Consider the following 19000-nt stretch of genomic DNA (forward strand, 5'->3'; position numbering starts at 1 on the left):
AAATAATGACAGACGTCACCACGGGCAAAATTTCTTTGGATACGATCCTGAAAAGATTGGCCAACCTGAGGCTAAGTGGGAATATAGCAAGGGAGAGCAGCCTGTCCCCGCGAGCATTGCGTGCACGGACCTCAACTCAGAGGTAAGGATCTGGCAGCAGATCATTGCCGATTATATCCTTCCGAGCACGCATACCACGCATATCAGGATTCGTGTGGCAGTGATACTATGGGCCATTCTAGAGGGGAAGAGGATCTCTGTTCTTCCCTAATTAGAGAGTCGATGATGAAGGTGAACCTACAACAGAAATTTAACATTCCCTTCCCATCACTCATCACCAGATTAGCAGCCTTATCTGGTGTAGAGAGACGCTCAACAGACTGGACGTCTGTCTACATCAGTAAGCAGTCGTATCTGCTATACGGAGATTATGACGGGCCGCCTCAGAAGAAGAGGAAGACTATTGAGCCTCCATCAGCAGCAGCAGAGCCTTCAGCACCTCCTTCAGCACCCGCACCCCTACCCCGACCTCAGACACCATATGAGTTATGCCAGGACATCCTTTAGGCCCTCCACCAATCCGAGCGCCGCAACGTTCGCCGCTTTCAGTGGATAGTGCCGAAGTTTGAGGGTAGAGACCCTGGGCCACCTCCTCCAGATACACCAGAGTCTGAGGCCGAGGAGCCTGCATTTGAGGAGCCAGCAGCTGAAGCTGGCCAGGTAGTCCAGCCACCTGAGGAGCCCACGACTGAAGAGGTAGTAGTTGAGAGAGCTGAGAAGCATAGAGCTGCGGAGCCGTGAGTTGAGGAGCTGGCAGATGTGGCCGAGTCAAGAGCACAGACCACCATACAGCCGTCCAGCGCCATTATTGTCTACCAGCGTCAGCACCACCCACCACCGCCAGGCGGTGGAGCTTCATAGAGTTATTTCCCCCGGTCCGTTTTTGGCACGGAGGACCGTGCACCATCTAAGTGTGGGGGAGGTTCTACTATTTTGTGGGTGTAAATATTCTCTTCCGAACACTTGTCATTTTAGTTTACTTTTAGTCTTTATTATGCTTTTTGTGGATATTTATAGTACTTTGACTTATGCACTACTGTTTAGTACTTTGGTATATATATATATATATATATATATATATATATATATATATATATATATATATATATATATATTAGTTGCTTCTAGTTACATCTAGTATTGCACTTTCATTTTAGTATATACGTACATATTGCATTCTTTATATTGTTGGTATATAGTATAATTATGGACTCTGATTGGATGATGTGAATAGCGTATGCCTGGTTATCTTGATCCTAATTGTTCATGTTACTTTTTGCTTGTTGAAAATTAGGAAAGAACTAGGAAATTTTGAAAAATTTTGCATCCATCACGTCATACATACATATAGGAATAATTTTGGTGAAAAACAACAAATTTTCCAAGAATTTTGTCAAGGGCATTCTATTGAGTTAATTGAGAAAAATGTTTTTAAATTCGCTTGAATGATTTCTTTTTGGAACATAGAAGAGTAAAGAACAAATACTTTGTGAGTTTTTGAGCTATATTGAGTGGTTACATATTTTAACCACTAACTTTGTTCGTTGTGTGATATATCTCTTCTATGATTGTAATCTTGGTATTGCTTAATTCTTTATTTCCATTGATTGATGTATTGAATTGCATTGAGCATGATTGAGGCCATCTTTGATAAAAGCTTACTTTTCCCATATAGCCTTAACCTTGCATCTACCATTGTTAACCCCTTTTGAGCCTTATTTACCCCATTGTTCTTGATTTTAGCACATTACTCCCCTTAAGCGGAAAACCATGAATTACCTTGGATTGTATCCTTGATTAGCTTAGGTTGAGGAGTGTGTCTCATTTAAGTGTGGGGAAATCTTTTGAGAAACTTTGATAGTAAAAGAAAATGTTCAATCAGGTATTTCATTGAAAACTTTGGGAAATGGTACACTCATGTATGAGCTACTAGAACCGTATGCATTTCACTAGAAAAAAATCATCATCATAAAAAAGGGATGAAAGTTACCCCTAAGTGAAAGAAAATCAATAAGAAATGCATATGTGATATGAATGATAAGCCATACAAGAGTCCTTGTAAGAAATAATTGATGGGAGGTTAGAATTGCATTTGATTTTGATTCGGTTGATATAAGTTGAGTTGGATACCTAAACTAATCAAGAATTCAACCATTTTAGTCCACTTAGCCATATCTATCCGACCTTAACCCTAACCCCATTACAACCATATGAAGTCCTCATGATAATTGCATTCATGCATCACTTGTGTTGATTGTTAGATGAAAAACAATTCCTTGAAAGCATGATTAGAGAAAACTTGAGTGAATGAAACCCTAAACACCGAGTGATTAGAGTGTATACACACCTAGTGAGGGTTCAATTACTCAACTCTATGTTTCCATATTTCTTATCATGTATTCTTGCAAGTTGCTTCACTTTGATGAGTTGAATCAATTCTCTAGATTTCGGATGCATGGGATCATTGCCTTGCTTAGCCCTGTTTGTCTATACTTGCTTGGAAATTTGATTGTTTGTTTTCACCAATTTTATATAGATACTATAGATAGATAAATAGATAGATATATGGTATTTGCATACTTGCATGCATATAGGTAGTTGCATTTAATAGGTTGATTACCCCTTTTGATCATTCTCCTTATTGGTTTAGCATGAGAACATGCTATTGTTTAAGTGTGGGAGAGTTGATGAGTCCACATTTGATGGTATATTTCGACTCACTTTGAATGGATTTTAGCATATGAACTCACACTTAAGCACCAAAATAGCATACTTTTGTGTTTGATCCCTAATTTGATCTTAAATGTGAAAACATGCAATTTTGTGCTTTAATAGAGCAATTTAATCCCACCTTTGTGCCATTCGATGCCGTGATATGGTTTGTGAGTGATTTCAGGCCTTGAAGGCAAGAATGGAAGGATAAAAGTGGAAGAAAGCATGTACAAGGGAGAAAACATGAAGAAAACAAGGAAAAGCATACACAGCGAAGTGTGCATGTGCACAGCCTTGTGTGCGCACGCACAGGCAAGAATTTCCATGTATGCGTACGCACGCACCTGTGCGTACGCACAGGTCAATTTTCAGCCGCGTGTGCGGACGCACGCGTCTGTGCGTCCGCACAGGTCCATGCACGTGATATCATTAATGAAGCACGTGCTGCGCAAATTTGGAGGCCCTTGGCTCATTTTTGGAAGGTTGAAATGCTGTTTTGGAGTGCTATATAAAGGGGACTTCAACACTTATCAAAGGGGGGAGGCATTGGAACAATTTTTAGATAGTTTTCATAGTTTTTGGGAGTAGGAGTAGTGTAGAGTAGATAGCTCTCCTAGGGTTTATCAATTTTTATTGTAGCATTTTATAGCAAGCTTTAATTTTGGATTTTACTTCTTCAATTGTAAGTACTCTTAATTTTCTCTTTAATTCAAGCACTTTCACTTTTATTTCTTTTTGGTTCAAGTTACTTTGTTCATATTGCAATTTTGTGTTCCTTGAAGTTTTGGTTGATGAATTTTACATTTCATGCTTCCCTTATGTTTGATTGCTTGCTCATGTTTGGTTTTGTTGATAGTTGGTTATAGCTTTCCATTCTACTTTGTAATTTTCCATGTTTTATTTTTATGCACACAAGGTGTTTGTGAAAATACCAACTGTAGGTTTTGAGTAGATTTTCCCACCTTGGCTTGTGGTTTGAGTTCCTAGGATACTAGAGTCATAATGTTCGATATTTAGTGGTAATTCTTGGGTAGTTAGTTGACTCTTGTTTCCATTGACACTAGCCTTTTTATCAACTAGTTTGGTAAGTTGCAAGAGTAACACAAATTCAATTTACGGAACATCATAATGAGTTATAAATGTGGAACATAAGCAAACCATAAAGAATGGTTACTTCGCGGTCATATGATACATGAAAATGTGTCGGTCAGGTGGACACCACTGCGAAAATCTCTGGTATATCCAAGATATCAACAGCGGAGTGCAGCCATCTATGTCTGTCGTGCCTCAGTGTGCTACAGAGCACAGTATAATACCCGGTCTAACTGAAATTAATTAAATAATAAGTTAAATAGGAGCAAATACGGTTGGAAGATTTGGCAATTGGAATTTGATGATTTAAATATGATATTTGGATTCAGTGAATTTTTCCGAGTCGGAAGACATAGTTTTCTGCGTAAAAGCGCGCAGTAGAATTTTGACCAGCAGTACCGGCTGAGACCTGTCTGGTACTGCAGCTGAGAAAATTGATTATGAGTAAGTAGGATTAAGAAATGAGGAATTATAATTAGGGGAGGTAGAAATATTTGAAGTGCGATTTAGAGCGCTAATCTTAAAGGTTTTGGTCTAAAATTGGGCCAACGGACAAAAATAACTGAACTGGACCTAAGTGGGCCCAAGACCCAACATATATAAACATTAGTTATGAGCATTTCAGCTCATTTTGCCCTAAAGAAGGGGTGTTGGGCGCTGAAATTGGGAAGAGAGAAGAGAAGAGAGAAAACCTAACTCTCTTTGATCTTCAAACCACCTTAACTTGAGCTACGAAGCTCCGATTGACGAGCCGTTTGCAGCCACGCGTCGCTCTTCTCATCCTCTACAATTCTATCTAAGTTTGGTGGTGAGTATTTCATTCATCTCTGTCCAGTTTTCGAAATTCCCCACTGTTACACGTTTTTGGGTAGTTAGTGTTGAAATCTTGTGATTTTGGGTGTTTAGGGATACTCCAACATGGATTCTAAGTGGGTTCTATCCCTACTTCATATGGGCTGAGGTAAGAAGTGCTCAAACCCTTGTAATTTATCATTTTTATGAGCCCTAAGTTGATGTATGTATGTGATATTAGTTATGTTAGTGTATTTGGTGATGTTGGTGCACAATTGGGAGATTGGTATTGCTTGAGGAGCTTTGGTAAGGCTTGGAGCTAAGGTTGGTAAAGAATTCCAAAGAAGAGGCTCAATTGGTTTGGCTACAAGAGGTACGGTTTAAGTTTCATTTAAGTACCATGTGTTGTGATGAGAATTCCTAGGCTAGATGCCCCTAGGATTAAGTTTGGATTATGTAAATGGTTGGTGCTAATATGCATAGTTGATATGTAACGTGAATTAATGATTGGGTTGAGAATTGTGTGACCTTGTATGCTTGGTGTATTGAGAATTTGATGTACTGGGTAATGAGTATTGATTTTGTGGTTTATGCATTTAAATTGTGAAAATTGGGCCGGAGGCCGTGAATTTTGGGCCGGAAGCCTGAAAGAGGTAAGAAAGGTAAGTCGATGTGTGCATTATATGATGGCACAAGTGATTGGATGAATTTCAGATAATGAATATATGAATGATTAGGTTGGTTATTGAATAATAAGGTTTGAGAAGTTGAAGTGTGGAATTTGGTAATTTTGGGTGAATTTACGTAGATGAGGTATGTTTGGTTCGGTTGAGATATATTATGTGATCATATATGTGATTATGATTATTGATGCCTTGATGGTATGATGATGCATTAGAGATATGTATGTTGTGATATATGCTTGGGGAATGATTAAGGTTGATTTGTGGGTGAAATCACGTGATAGTGAGTATGATATTGATTATGTATAATGATGGTTGATTGGAAATGGTATTATTGAAAATTGGGATGAGGAAGGATGTATGACATGATATTGTGTTTGTCCTTTAGCCATTTGATTGAGAAGTGTTAAAATGGTTGGATGTGGTTTTGGAAATTTTTGGTAAAGTGTCAATGTGTGAGTTGAGGATGGCTTGATGTGGATTTTGGTACATTTTGATTGATTTCAAAAAGGGTTGAAATTGGCATGTTTTGGTTGATTTTGAAAAGAGTTGAAAATTGCTTGTTTTGAAAATGGCACCTTGTGATTTTGTATGAAAACATGGTTTTTGGACACACTTTGATGGGACATAACTTGGACTACAGATTTCTGTTGTATGCCAAATCTATTTAGAAATGAAATTGGATCCGGGATGTCCATGCCGTTCGAAAAACGGGTGAAAAATGATTTAAAATGAGAAAGTTATGTCCGTCGGAAGATTGGGGGTTGAATCTGTAAATTCTGCAGCTTTTAACTTAGAAAACTTTTAGCAAAATGACCCTCCACGCGTAGGCGCACTTAGCGCGTACGCGTCGTTCTTCAAGAAGGCACCATCCACGCGTGCGTGTGGTGTGCGCGTGCGCGTCGATGCGCTGCACCCAATGCCCAGCTATTTTCCAGAGAGTTGTGCCAGTTTTGTGCCTGGGCGCAAGAGCACCCACGCGTACGCGTGGCTGACGCTTGCGCGCCGTTTGGATATTTTTCAACCCGCACGTTCGCGCGTATGACGTTTGCGCGTCGATGAGTTTTTGGCCATCCGCGCGTGCGCGTGGAGTGCGCGTACGCGTGGCCCTGTTTTCATGCCAAAGATGGTTTTTGAGTTTTTAAAGCCAAATCTCATACTTCTAAGCCTCCAATCTCATCCCTTAGGTATTAAATCATTATGATATTCCTAGCAATGAGGAAGGAACTAGGGGATGTGGTAACTTGCGAGTGAAGCAAGGGAAAAGGTTATGATCAATGATGATCAGATATGATTATATGAGATATGGAGGGTGACGGTGGAAGTACCGTGTAAGCCATGAGCCGAAAGGCTATAATTATTGATAAATGGCCGGTTCTTGATTGAACCATGGGCCGGATGGCTGAGTTATTGCCGGGTTACGGCAAGGCCATTATTGTTTATGGCTGAGTATAAATGCCTATATGATTAATAAATGAATGTGTTACATGGATAACAATGAAAAAAGGTTGAAATGTGATGTGTGACCCCGGGTAGTAGGCAGTGGCGTTGTCCACTTGCTCCGGGTATGAGACGGAAAAGGATGTTTATGATAAATGATTTTAATTATGGAGTTTTGAACACATGTGTATTTGTGATACCTGGGTAGTAGTAAGGTGGTGGTTCGTCCCGCTTGCTCCAGGTTAATGCTTGAGATTTGATAACAGTGATGATTGCTTCTAAACTGAACGAATGTATGTTTTGAGATCCTGGGTAGTAGCAAGGGTTGTGGTTCGTGCCACTTGCTCCAGGACAGAGATTGAGACCCTGGGTAGTAGCAAGGGTTGTGGTTCGTCCCACTTGCTCCAGGTCAGAGATTGTGACGCCTGGGTAGTAGCGGCAGTAGTGGTGAATCCACTCGCTCCAGGTTGAGCTTGTAAACACCCGCCTGGGTAGTAGCCGCAGTAGTGGTTATTCCACTGGCTCTGCGTTGAGCGGGTAGTAGCAAGGGGGTTGTAGCTCAAACCTACTTGCTCTGCAATGGGTGTTTCTGTCCAATGGTTAGCTACCAGGACATGTCGGGTTGGCTATATAACCGACAGATGATATCATCAGCCATAGGGCAGGCATTCATCATTTGCATATGTTTGAATTGTTTGGGTTTGCCATTTGTTTTGGATTTCTACATCATATATGCCATGTTACCTGACTATATGCTACTTGTTCTACTTGTACCATATTTGTGTATTACTTGCCTGTATTGCTTGTGTTTGTACAACTGAGAGGCCTCTCATGCTGGTGTCGGTGGGTGTGAGGGCTGTTCTTGATGGGATGAATTGATGATGCGATTGCATGATGATGATGCTTATTGAATGAGATAACTGGAGCTTCCTGGGTAGACACAGTGATGTGGTTTCACTAGCTCCAGGCGAGTGTATGATGTATTGATATAGAATTGCTGAGGCAGAACAACTGGTGATGATTTTGCTTATAATTCTGAGTCTGATTCGTGGAAGAGTCAGCGAGTTGGGAAACATGTGAAACATGAATTGAATTTAGCACTCCCTTATGACAGTTGCCTATTCATGGATTAGCGAGAACCTAGGATGAATAATTGGTGAAGAAGTTTAGGATGCTTAGTGAGTTTTTATTGCAGTACATTGAATTTATTTGGCACTTTTACCGTACTGGGAACCCATGGGCCCGGGGTTCTCATTCCGTATATATCTCTTGTTTTTCAAATACAGGTCCAGGTGCTCAGAAGTGAGCTGTGGTTCGTCTGAGAGACGACGAAGATATTTATTTTCTCTACTTTGTGTTTTGCTTAGAATCTCTCCACCTTTGTTTTGAAAAGATTATATTATGTATTGAACTCTTTTGGAACTTGCCTATAGAGGCTCTTATGTTTTCTTTGGGAGAGATTAGGATATATTGTTGTCATCTACTTTCATACTGTACCCTAGTCGGCCTAAACTTCGCGGGTCGCGACTAGTGGCTATTTACTTATGCTATAAATATCTATCTGTTATCTATCTCTTAATCTCCTTTATGCCTTGTCCATATATCACGTTCGGCTTAGCAGTTTAACTTTTCGTTGTCGAAACATGAGTGATACGTCTTCGCGGTTTTATTTCTACTCTTTTCAGGCTTCTCGATTAATACTCCTTTCGAAAATTACCTATATTTATATATTAAAAATCCACCTGAGAGTCGTACCACCGTAATATCATTGACTTATGACTCGAGCATAAGGATTTGAATATTAGGGTGTTACATTATGGTATCAGAGCAGTTCGTCCTCGTGAGCCTGAGGGATGGAACTGCTTATGCTTCAATGCATACTCTGAGTCTGTGCCTGTGCTAGTTAGGGTATCTAACTGATACATCTAGCATGAAGTCCATGAGTGTACCTTTGGTACTTTGAAGCACTATACTTCCGATATTGAGACTGATCAACTTGATATCGATTGTTTGGTGTGTATAGGAACCAGATGGCACCTCGTGGACCCGGTCGGGGACGTGAAAGAGATCGTACTAATGCGCAGGAACCAGAAATCAACCCGAATAACCCGGTAAACCTTATGGCGGTGTTGGAGAATATGGCTGCTACTATGCAGGCCACTACGGAGGCTCTTGGGCAACAGATGAACAATAATGGCAATGGCAGAAGGGAAGCTCAGGGCCCGATGACACTGGCAACCTTCTTAAAAGTTAATCCACCTAAGTTCAAGGGAACCACCAATCCGACTAAAGCTGATACTTGGTTTCAGGCCATGGAGCGAGCACTGCAAGTGCAGTTGGTGCCTGAAGAGCAGCGTGTTGAATTCGCTACCTATCTACTCACGGGGGAAGCATCGCATTGGTGGCAAGGGGCTCGACGTCTCCTGCAACAGGGGAATGATCATATCACTTGGGATGCCTTCCAGGTGGAATTCTATAAGGAGTACTTTCCGAATTCTGCCAGGACAGCCAAGGAATTGGAGTTACTGCAGCTAAAGCAAGGTGTTATGTCCGTATCTGAGTATACAGACAAATTTGAGGAGCTATTCAGGTTTTTCTGCATGTGTCAAGGAGCTCCGGGAGGCTTCGAGGAATGGAAATGCATTAAGTATGAAGGAGGGCTCCGGAGCGACATCTTAAGTTCAGTGGGACCAATGGAGATCCGAACTTTTTCAGAATTAGTGAACAAGAGCCGTATTGCTGAAGAATGTGTGAGGAAGGCTGTTGAGGCGAAGAATGACCGTCGGGAGTCCCACCGCAGGGAGCACAATCAAGAATACCCAACAAGGGGTCAAGAGTTTAAGGGGAGAGGATATATACAACACTTTCCCCAAGGACGGAATAACTTTGCGAAGAGTGAGGAGTCCCAAAGAAACGGTAAGGGAAAACGGGCAGCGGCTGCTTCTGATGTTTCGAGCTGTCAGAGATGCGAAAGTCATCACCCATATAGGCCGTGCCGATTGGGGTTAGGTGTATGTTACAAGTGCGGGTTACCAGGGCATGTATCAAGAAATTTCCAACAAGGAGAGAGTTAGGATGCGGGCCGATTGCGACAGTAAGATTGAGGTAATTGCAATAATCAGGCTTAAAGGACAGTGTGTGATTTTATAATATCGCCTGTACAGTAAAACTGGGAATGTCAAGCTTAATATTAGACTGAGAAGCAAACCAGCTGGTCTAAGTAAGGATTTACCTTAATACAAATGGATAAATGCCTGAGATGTAAATGATTTTCTGTTGAGAATGATGTGTTATGTTTGTTATGTAGTTGGTTGATTTCTGGATTCTTGGTGAAACGGATTGAACCCGTGACTTTTAGTTCCTTTGATTTAAATAGAAAAGGAATGGTACGGTCCTAAATGATGGATTTAGAAACATTGATTTGAAATGCCAGTCATGCTAAGTTGTGGTTGAGTACTTGAGGAAATAAGTGATGGAACTAATACTTGACGAGAAATCAAAGTGGCATAGCGGAAGCTTGCTAAAGCATTAGCATAGTATGGTAATAATAAGGAAAAGTGGGGTATGATTAGAAATGCTTTATGCTTTGAGTACTTAAAAATTTAGTGAGCTTATGCATATAATGATTCTAGATAATTGGAATTAATTGTGACTGTGAGCCTTGATGGTTCTGAAACGGATGAGGAAATTATCATTGATGCGTAATCTGATTTAGATGATGAGAGAGTGCAAGTTGTCGTGTTTGAGAGATGAGTACTATGATGTTTGGTCATAGTGACCTTGGATTTAGTTTGGGATTTATAATGATTGGTTTTGAAAGACGAATGTGAAAACCATTAAATTGAAATGTTGATGCGGTACTGAGATTGGTTTGAGGGAACCCGTGACAGGTGGTAAACTCCAATTTTTAGGGAGGTGCTGCTGAAAAAATTTTTCCCAAGAATTTGAAGGAGTGTTGGTTATATTTTTGAAAATGATTTTTGATCTGAGTAACTTCAACAAAAGAGATGTGTCTCGAAAGCTTTATATAGATTATTAAAGGAAAGCGGATTCTTAAGGGTTTGTCAGCTTGTTAGTCCAAACTCATTGAATTCTAAAAACAAAGAAAGTTTTGATTGATTATAGTGATGTAGGATAATGGCTATGATTAACGATGATGGCAATCTTATTGATGACATGATTCGAGATTTAATAAGGTGTGAGTTGATGAGACGGTAAAAGTAAGGAACGAGGCTGTTGGTCGGCGTTGAATGAACGACCGAGACCCTCAGGGATAGAGAAATCAGAGCGCGACAACGGAAGCGTGCAGAGTAAAAAGACCTTGGAACTGTTATGTGTTGGATATAAAGGCACACTACGTGCGCGTACTCGTAGTGATGGATAGAATTTTCGAGGGCGAAAATTTCTGTTAGGGGGGTAGAATATAATACCCGGTCTAACTGAAATTAATTACGGTTGTAAGATTTGGCAATTGGAATTTGATGATTTAAATATGATATTTGGATTCAGTGAATTTTTCCGAGTCGGAAGACATAGTTTTCTGCGTAAAAGCGCGCAGTAGAATTTTGACCGGCAGTACCGGCTGAGACCTGTCTGGTACTGCAGCTGAGAAAATTGATTATGAGTAAGTAGGATTAAGAAATGAGGAATTATAATTAGGGGAGGTAGAAATATTTGAAGTGCGATTTAGAGCGCTAATCTTAAAGGTTTTGGTCTAAAATTGGGCCAACGGACAAAAATAACTGAACCGGGCCTAAGTGGGCCCAAGACCCAACATATATAAACATTAGTTATGAGCATTTCAGCTCATTTTGCCCTAAAGAAGGAGTGTTGGGCGCTGAAATTGGGAAGAGAGAAGAGAAGAGAGAAAACCTAACTCTCTTTGATCTTCAAACCACCATAACTTGAGCTATGGAGCTCCGATTGACGAGCCGTTTGCAGCCACGCGTCGCTCTTCTCATCCTCTACAATTCTATCTAAGTTTGGTGGTGAGTATTTCATTCATCTCTGCCCAGTTTTCGAAATTCCCCACTGTTACACGTTTTTGGGTAGTTAGTGTTGAAATCTTGTGATTTTGGGTGTTTAGGGATACTCCAACATGGATTCTAAGTGGGTTCTATCCCTACTTCATATGGGCTGAGGTAAGAAGGGCTCAAACCCTTGTAATTTATCATTTTTATGAGCCCTAAGTTGATATATGTATGTGATATTAGTTATGTTAGTGTATTTGGTGATGTTGGTGCACAATTGGGAGATTGGTATTGCTTGAGGAGCTTTGGTAAGGCTTGGAGCTAAGGTTGGTGAAGAATTCCAAAGAAGAGGCTCAATTGGTTTGGCTACAAGAGGTACGGTTTAAGTTTCATTTAAGTACCATGTGTTGTGATGAGAATTCCTAGGCTAGATGCCCCTAGGATTAAGTTTGGATTATGTAAATGGTTGGTGCTAATATGCATAGTTGATATGTAACGTGAATTAATGATTGGGTTGAGAATTGTGTGACCTTGTATGCTTGGTGTATTGAGAATTTGATGTACTGGGTAATGAGTATTGATTTTGTGGTTTATGCATTTAAATTGTGAAAATTGGGCCGGAGGCCGTGAATTTTGGGCCGGAAGCCGGAAAGAGGTAAGAAAGGTAAGTCGATGTGTGCATTATATGATGGCACAAGTGATTGGATGAATTTCAGATAATGAATATATGAATGATTAGGTTGGTTATTGAATAATAAGGTTTGAGAAGTTGAAGTGTGGAATTTGGTAATTTTGGGTGAATTTATGTAGATGAGGTATGTTTGGTTCGGTTGAGATATATTATGTGATCATATATGTGATTATGATTATTGATGCCTTGATGGTATGATGATGCATTAGAGATATGTATGTTGTGATATATGCTTGGGGAATGATTAAGGTTGATTTGTGGGTGAAATCACGTGATAGTGAGTATGATATTGATTATGTATAATGATGGTTGATTGGAAATGGTATTATTGGAAATTGGTATGAGGAAGGATGTATGACATGATATTGTGTTTGTCCTTTAGCCATTTGATTGAGAAGTGTTAAAATGGTTGGATGTGGTTTTGGAAATTTTTGGTAAAGTGTCAATGTGTGAGTTGAGGATGGCTTGATGTGGATTTTGGTACATTTTGATTGATTTCAAAAAGGGTTGAAATTGGCATGTTTTAGTTGATTTTGAAAAGAGTTGAAAATTGCTTGTTTTGAAAATGGCACCTTGTGATTTTGTATGAAAACATGGTTTTTGGACACACTTTGACGGGACATAACTTGGACTACAGATTTCTGTTTTATGCCAAATCTATTTAGAAATGAAATTGGATCCGGGATGTCCATGCCGTTCGAAAAACGGGTAAAAAATGATTTAAAATGAGAAAGTTATGTCCGTCGGAAGATTGGGGGTTGAATCTGTAAATTCTGCAGCTTTTAACTTAGAAAATTTTTAGCAAAATGACCCTCCACGCGTAGGCGCACTTGGCGCGTACGCGTCGTTCTTCAAGAAGGCACCATCCACGCGTGCGTGTGGTGTGCGCGTGCGCGTCGATGCGCTGCACCCAATGCCCAGCTATTTTCCAGAGAGTTGTGCCAGAGTTGTGCCAGTTTTGTGCCTGGGCGCAAGAGCACCCACGCGTACGCGTGGCTGACGCTTGCGCGCCGTTTGGATATTTTTCAACCCGCACGTTCGCGCGTATGACGTTTGCACGTCGATGAGTTTTTGGCCATCCGCGCGTGCGCGTGGAGTGCGCGTACGCGTGGCCCTGTTTTCATGCCAAAGATGGTTTTTGAGTTTTTAAAGCCAAATCTCATACTTCTAAGCCTCCAATCTCATCCCTTAGGTATTAAATCATTATGATATGCCTAGCAATGAGGAAGGAACTAGGGGATGTGGTAACTTGCAAGTGAAGCAAGGGAAAAGGTTATGATCAATGATGATCAGATATGATTATATGAGATATGGAGGGTGACGGTGGAAGTACCGTGTAAGCCATGAGCCGAAAGGCTATAATTATTGATAAATGGCTGGTTCTTGATTGAACCATGGGCCGGATGGCTGAGTTATTGCCGGGTTATGGCAAGGCCATTATTGTTTATGGCTGAGTATAAATGCCTATATGATTAATAAATGAATGTGTTACATGGATAACAATGAAAAAAGGTTGAAATGTGATGTGTGACCCCGGGTAGTAGGCAGTGGCGTTGTCCACTTGCTCCGGGTATGAGACGGAAAAGGATGTTTATGATAAATGATTTTAATTATGGAGTTTTGAACACATGTGTATTTGTGATACCTGGGTAGTAGTAAGGTGGTGGTTCGTCCCGCTTGCTCCAGGTTAATGCTTGAGATTTGATAACAGTGATGATTGCTTCTAAACTGAACGAATGTATGTTTTGAGATCCTGGGTAGTAGCAAGGGTTGTGGTTCGTGCCACTTGCTCCAGGACAGAGATTGAAACCCTGGGTAGTAGCAAGGGTTGTGGTTCGTCCCACTTGCTCCAGGTCAGAGATTGTGACGCCTGGGTAGTAGCGGCAATAGTGGTGAATCCACTCGCTCCAGGTTGAGCTTGTAAACACCCGCCTGGGTAGTAGCCGCAGTAGTGGTTATTCCACTGGCTCTGCGTTGAGCGGGTAGTAGCAAGGGGGTTGTAGCTCAAACCTACTTGCTCTGCAATGGGTGTTTCTGTCCAATGGTTAGCTACCAGGACATGTCGGGTTGGCTATATAACCGACAGATGATATCATCAGCCATAGGGCAGGCATTCATCATTTGCATATGTTTGAATTGTTTGGGTTTTCCATTTGTTTTGGATTTCTACATCATATATACCATGTTACCTAACTATATGCTACTTGTTCTACTTGTACCATATTTGTGTATTACTTGCCTGTATTGCTTGTGTTTGTACAACTGAGAGGCCTCTCATGCTGGTGTCGGTGGGTGTGAGGGCTGTTCTTGATGGGATGAATTGATGATGCGATTGCATGATGATGATGCTTATTGAATGAGATAACTGGAGCTTCCTGGGTAGACGCAGTGATGTGGTTTCACTAGCTCCAGGCGAGTGTATGATGTATTGATATAAAATTGCTGAGGCAGAACAACTGGTGATGATTTTGCTTATAATTCTGAGTCTGATTCGTGGAAGAGTCAGCGAGTTGGGAAACATGTGAAACATGAATTGAATTTAGCACTCCCTTATGACAGTTGCCTATTCATGGATTAGCGAGAACCTAGGATGAATAATTGGTGAAGAAGTTTAGGATGCTTAGTGAGTTTTTATTGCAGTACATTGAATTTATTTGGCACTTTTACCGTTCTGGGAACCCATGGGCCCGGGGTTCTCATTCCGTATATATCTCTTGTTTTTCAGATACAGGTCCAGGTGCTCAGAAGTGAGCTGTGGTTCGTCTGAGAGACGGCGAAGATATTTATTTTCTCTACTTTGTGTTTTGCTTAGAATCTCTCCACCTTTGTTTTGAAAAGATTATATTATGTATTGAACTCTTTTGGAACTTGCCTATAGAGGCTCTTATGTTTTCTTTGGGAGAGATTAGGATATACTATTGTCATCTACTTTCATACTGTACCCTAGTCGGCCTAAACTTCGCGGGTCGCGACTAGTGGCTATTTACTTATGCTATAAATATCTATCTGTTATCTATCTCTTAATCTCCTTTATGCCTTGTCCATATATCGCGTTCGGCTTAGCAGTTTAACTTTTCGTTGTCGAAACATGAGTGATACGTCTTCGCGGTTTTATTTCTACTCTTTTCAGGCTTCTCGATTAATACTCCTTTCGAAAATTACCTATATTTATATATTAAAAATCCACCTGAGAGTCGTACCACCGTAATATCATTGACTTATGACTCGAGCATAAGGATTTGAATATTAGGGTGTTACACACAGTAAATGGTAGGTTCATGCAAGCACCGCCGAACTCCAAGACAGACCACGACACGTTTGAAAGTCGGCAAGTAGTGGTAGCCCCCGGAGATGGACCAGGTTGTTCAACTTGTCCGTCATCAGGTAATACTCAATCAGTAACATAATGTAACACCTCCCATACTGTTGGAGTGTCTCTAGATCAATGGTATCGGGCATATGTTAGACTCGCCTGAAGCCATGTCAGCTTCAACGAGAAAGACTCTTTCCTCTGCGCCCTTGCTGCTGAACCACTGGAGGCCTGGCACCAAATAGTCACTCCACCAACTCCCACGTCTCGGTGTCGTACCATCTGTAGAAATCACGAAAGCACCCACACTGGCTTTCTGTGCACGCGTAGCCTGAGGTGGTACGCAACGTACTGCAGGTTGATGGTGCACTAACCCTATAGCAGGTAGAACATGTGTGTCTCCGGATGCCAACGCTCCATGAATGTTGTGATCAGAGAGTTGTCAAAGATAAAGTCCCTGAGAGGCACCGTGTCATCGAAGCCAGCTTCTCTCAAATACGGGACGATAGCATCCGATGATAGAAGTGTGTGACTCACTCGCTAAGAAAGAAGTAGGCGAGACCTCTGACAACAAATAAATTATCACAATTAGAAAAATATTATATACGTGCAATGACATAACAAATTGAGTTAACTATTATATATACTTATTTAATAGAAATTTACAAATATGTACTAACTAAATTTATTTAAATAAAAATTTTTACGTTAATAATTACGATACTAAGTTGATTAATAAACATTTTTTCAATATGTTAATTAAAATAAAAATATTTAATAAAGTAGTTAATAATCTAATTAAAAAACTTCTACTTAATAATTTAATTTAAGTAAATACAGAATTATATAATTGTTCACTTAAAAATAACTTTTATTTGGATAGTTAATAACTAAATTAACAAATTAAGAAATATGTAATTAGTAAATTAACTTCAACGGTTAGAAAATATCTACTCCAACAATTAATATCTAAATTAATAATTATGTACTTAAAAACTTAATCACATAAAATCAGAACTACATTTCTAAAATCATACCTTATCAGTGACCTGTTGCTAACGATATATTTAGTCACTTAAACCATAAATTGTATTCTAGTTTTTGGCAAGTATTCTAACCATGGCTATACATATATGCGATAACATAAATGTGAAGATAACAAAACTAACTGTGAAGTCGGCTGCCTCGGTGACGTGCCATGTTGCGTTCAGTCAATTGATGTTTGGATTACATGCATTTGCGCGCACCATCTTAGTGTTACTCAATAATACAGAAAAGGATAAAAGAGAGAAAAAATTGGTGGAAAGGTTAGAAATGGAACCTAGAACTTTGTTGTGAACGACATGTATATATAGGCATCACTCAGTCTTATCTCGTTTACAGTGTAAACAAGATAAGTTTATAGGTATCTCATTTATACTATAAACGAGATAGACACATGTCGCTCTCATTATCTTATCTCCTTTACACTGTAAAAGAGATAAATTATGCTACGTGTTGTCCTAATTATTTTTAAAATAATTTATTTCAATAAATAAAATAATTTTTTAATTTATTTAAATAAAAAATTCCTTACCTTTATGGTTGTCTCTCTCTCATAATATATGTATATATATATATTCAAACAGGATATTAGTGGCTAATTTTTTTATATATGAAAATAATATCGGTATTTTTTTTAAAATAAAATTATTTAATATAATTACATATTGGTGGATTTTGCAGGTGGAAAGTTAATACACAGAGGGTGTGTGTGGTTCAAGTATTACTTTATTACAAAGATTTTATTTCCATAGGAATCAAAGATACCTAAGGAGAAGGTGGGAATTAAAATGATGGTATTTTGATTCCTTGGAATCAAACTTGCTTAGGAATAACTTTTCAAACTTTAAACCAAACATGACAATATGATATTCTCATCTTAAAATTCCTAGGAATTATTTTATAATTCCTCCAACCACACACACCCAGAGTGCATATTGAACACATGTCAATATTCTGATACACGCAAAGTGCGTATTAGACATGTGTCAATATTTTAGCCAATATGTAGGATACGTGTTGGACACATTTTCTATACATTTATAATACTGTAATACACTTTAAATATCAATATTCAATTAAAAGTCTAAACCAGTATCTTCATCATCTCTATATTAAAAATAATTTCTGATTATTAGTCCTCATTCTTTCTTTTTCGCCATTTCTTTTTATTTTACTTTCTCTTTATCTTTTGAGAAAATTTCATTCTTCTTCTTTTAGAGATGCTAAAATGATACTTCCCTCCCCCTATTTATAAAATATTAAAAATTTAAAATATACCTTCCCCTCTCTTATACCTTTTAAAAAACCTCCTCCTTAATCCATTTTAACTTTTTTGTGTTAACTAACGTTAACTTTATATATTTTTTAAGAAAAAATAAATTTTTTTACAAAAATACACTTTAGTAAAAGTTTTATTTTTTTGTTAAATTTTGTTTATTAAAATACCCTTGAACAAATTATTTGTCTATTGATTAAATTGTATTTTTATCAAAATATTTTTTTAAAATTTTTTAATGATTAAATTAATTTTTTCCTAAGATACCCTTCAATAATTTTTTAATTATTAAGTTATAATTTTACTAAAATTTTCGTTAACAATTATTTTTGTATTTTATTATCAATTTTTTTATATCAATGTATATTATTTTAATATTAAATTAAAAATATCTTACCACTGTTAATATGTATAACAATTAATATTAATAAATAATTTATTTCATAAAACTATTAAAAATTATTAACAACTTTATCAAAACTTAAAAATAAATCGTGATGAATAAAATCCTAAATTTATAAAATTAACAACATATTCCTTCACATCTTTTCAAAATAAGTTCCTTACTAATTAAAATATTATTGAAAGGTATTTTAAAAAAAAAATAATTTAATCATTAAAAGATTTTTTAAAAAAATTTAAAAAAAATATAATTTAATTAATAAAAAAATTTATTAAAAAATATTTTAATAAACAAAATTTAATTATAAAAAATATAAATTTTTTATTAAAAGATATTTTTGTTAAATATATTTTTTTTGAAAATAGATAAAATTAATGTTAATTAACATAAAAAATTTAAAATAAAAAAATTATTTTAGTGTGTTTTAGAAAGAGAAAGTAAAATTTTCTAATATCTTTTTTATATAAATCAATACTCAATTGTTATTTTTTGCTTAGCTTGCAGCTTTTTATTTATGGGTACATTTA

Source organism: Arachis ipaensis, chromosome B2, assembly GCF_059453495.1.
Source record: "Arachis ipaensis isolate K30076 ecotype BB chromosome B2, ASM5945349v1, whole genome shotgun sequence".
NCBI classification, from domain to species: domain Eukaryota; kingdom Viridiplantae; phylum Streptophyta; class Magnoliopsida; order Fabales; family Fabaceae; genus Arachis; species Arachis ipaensis.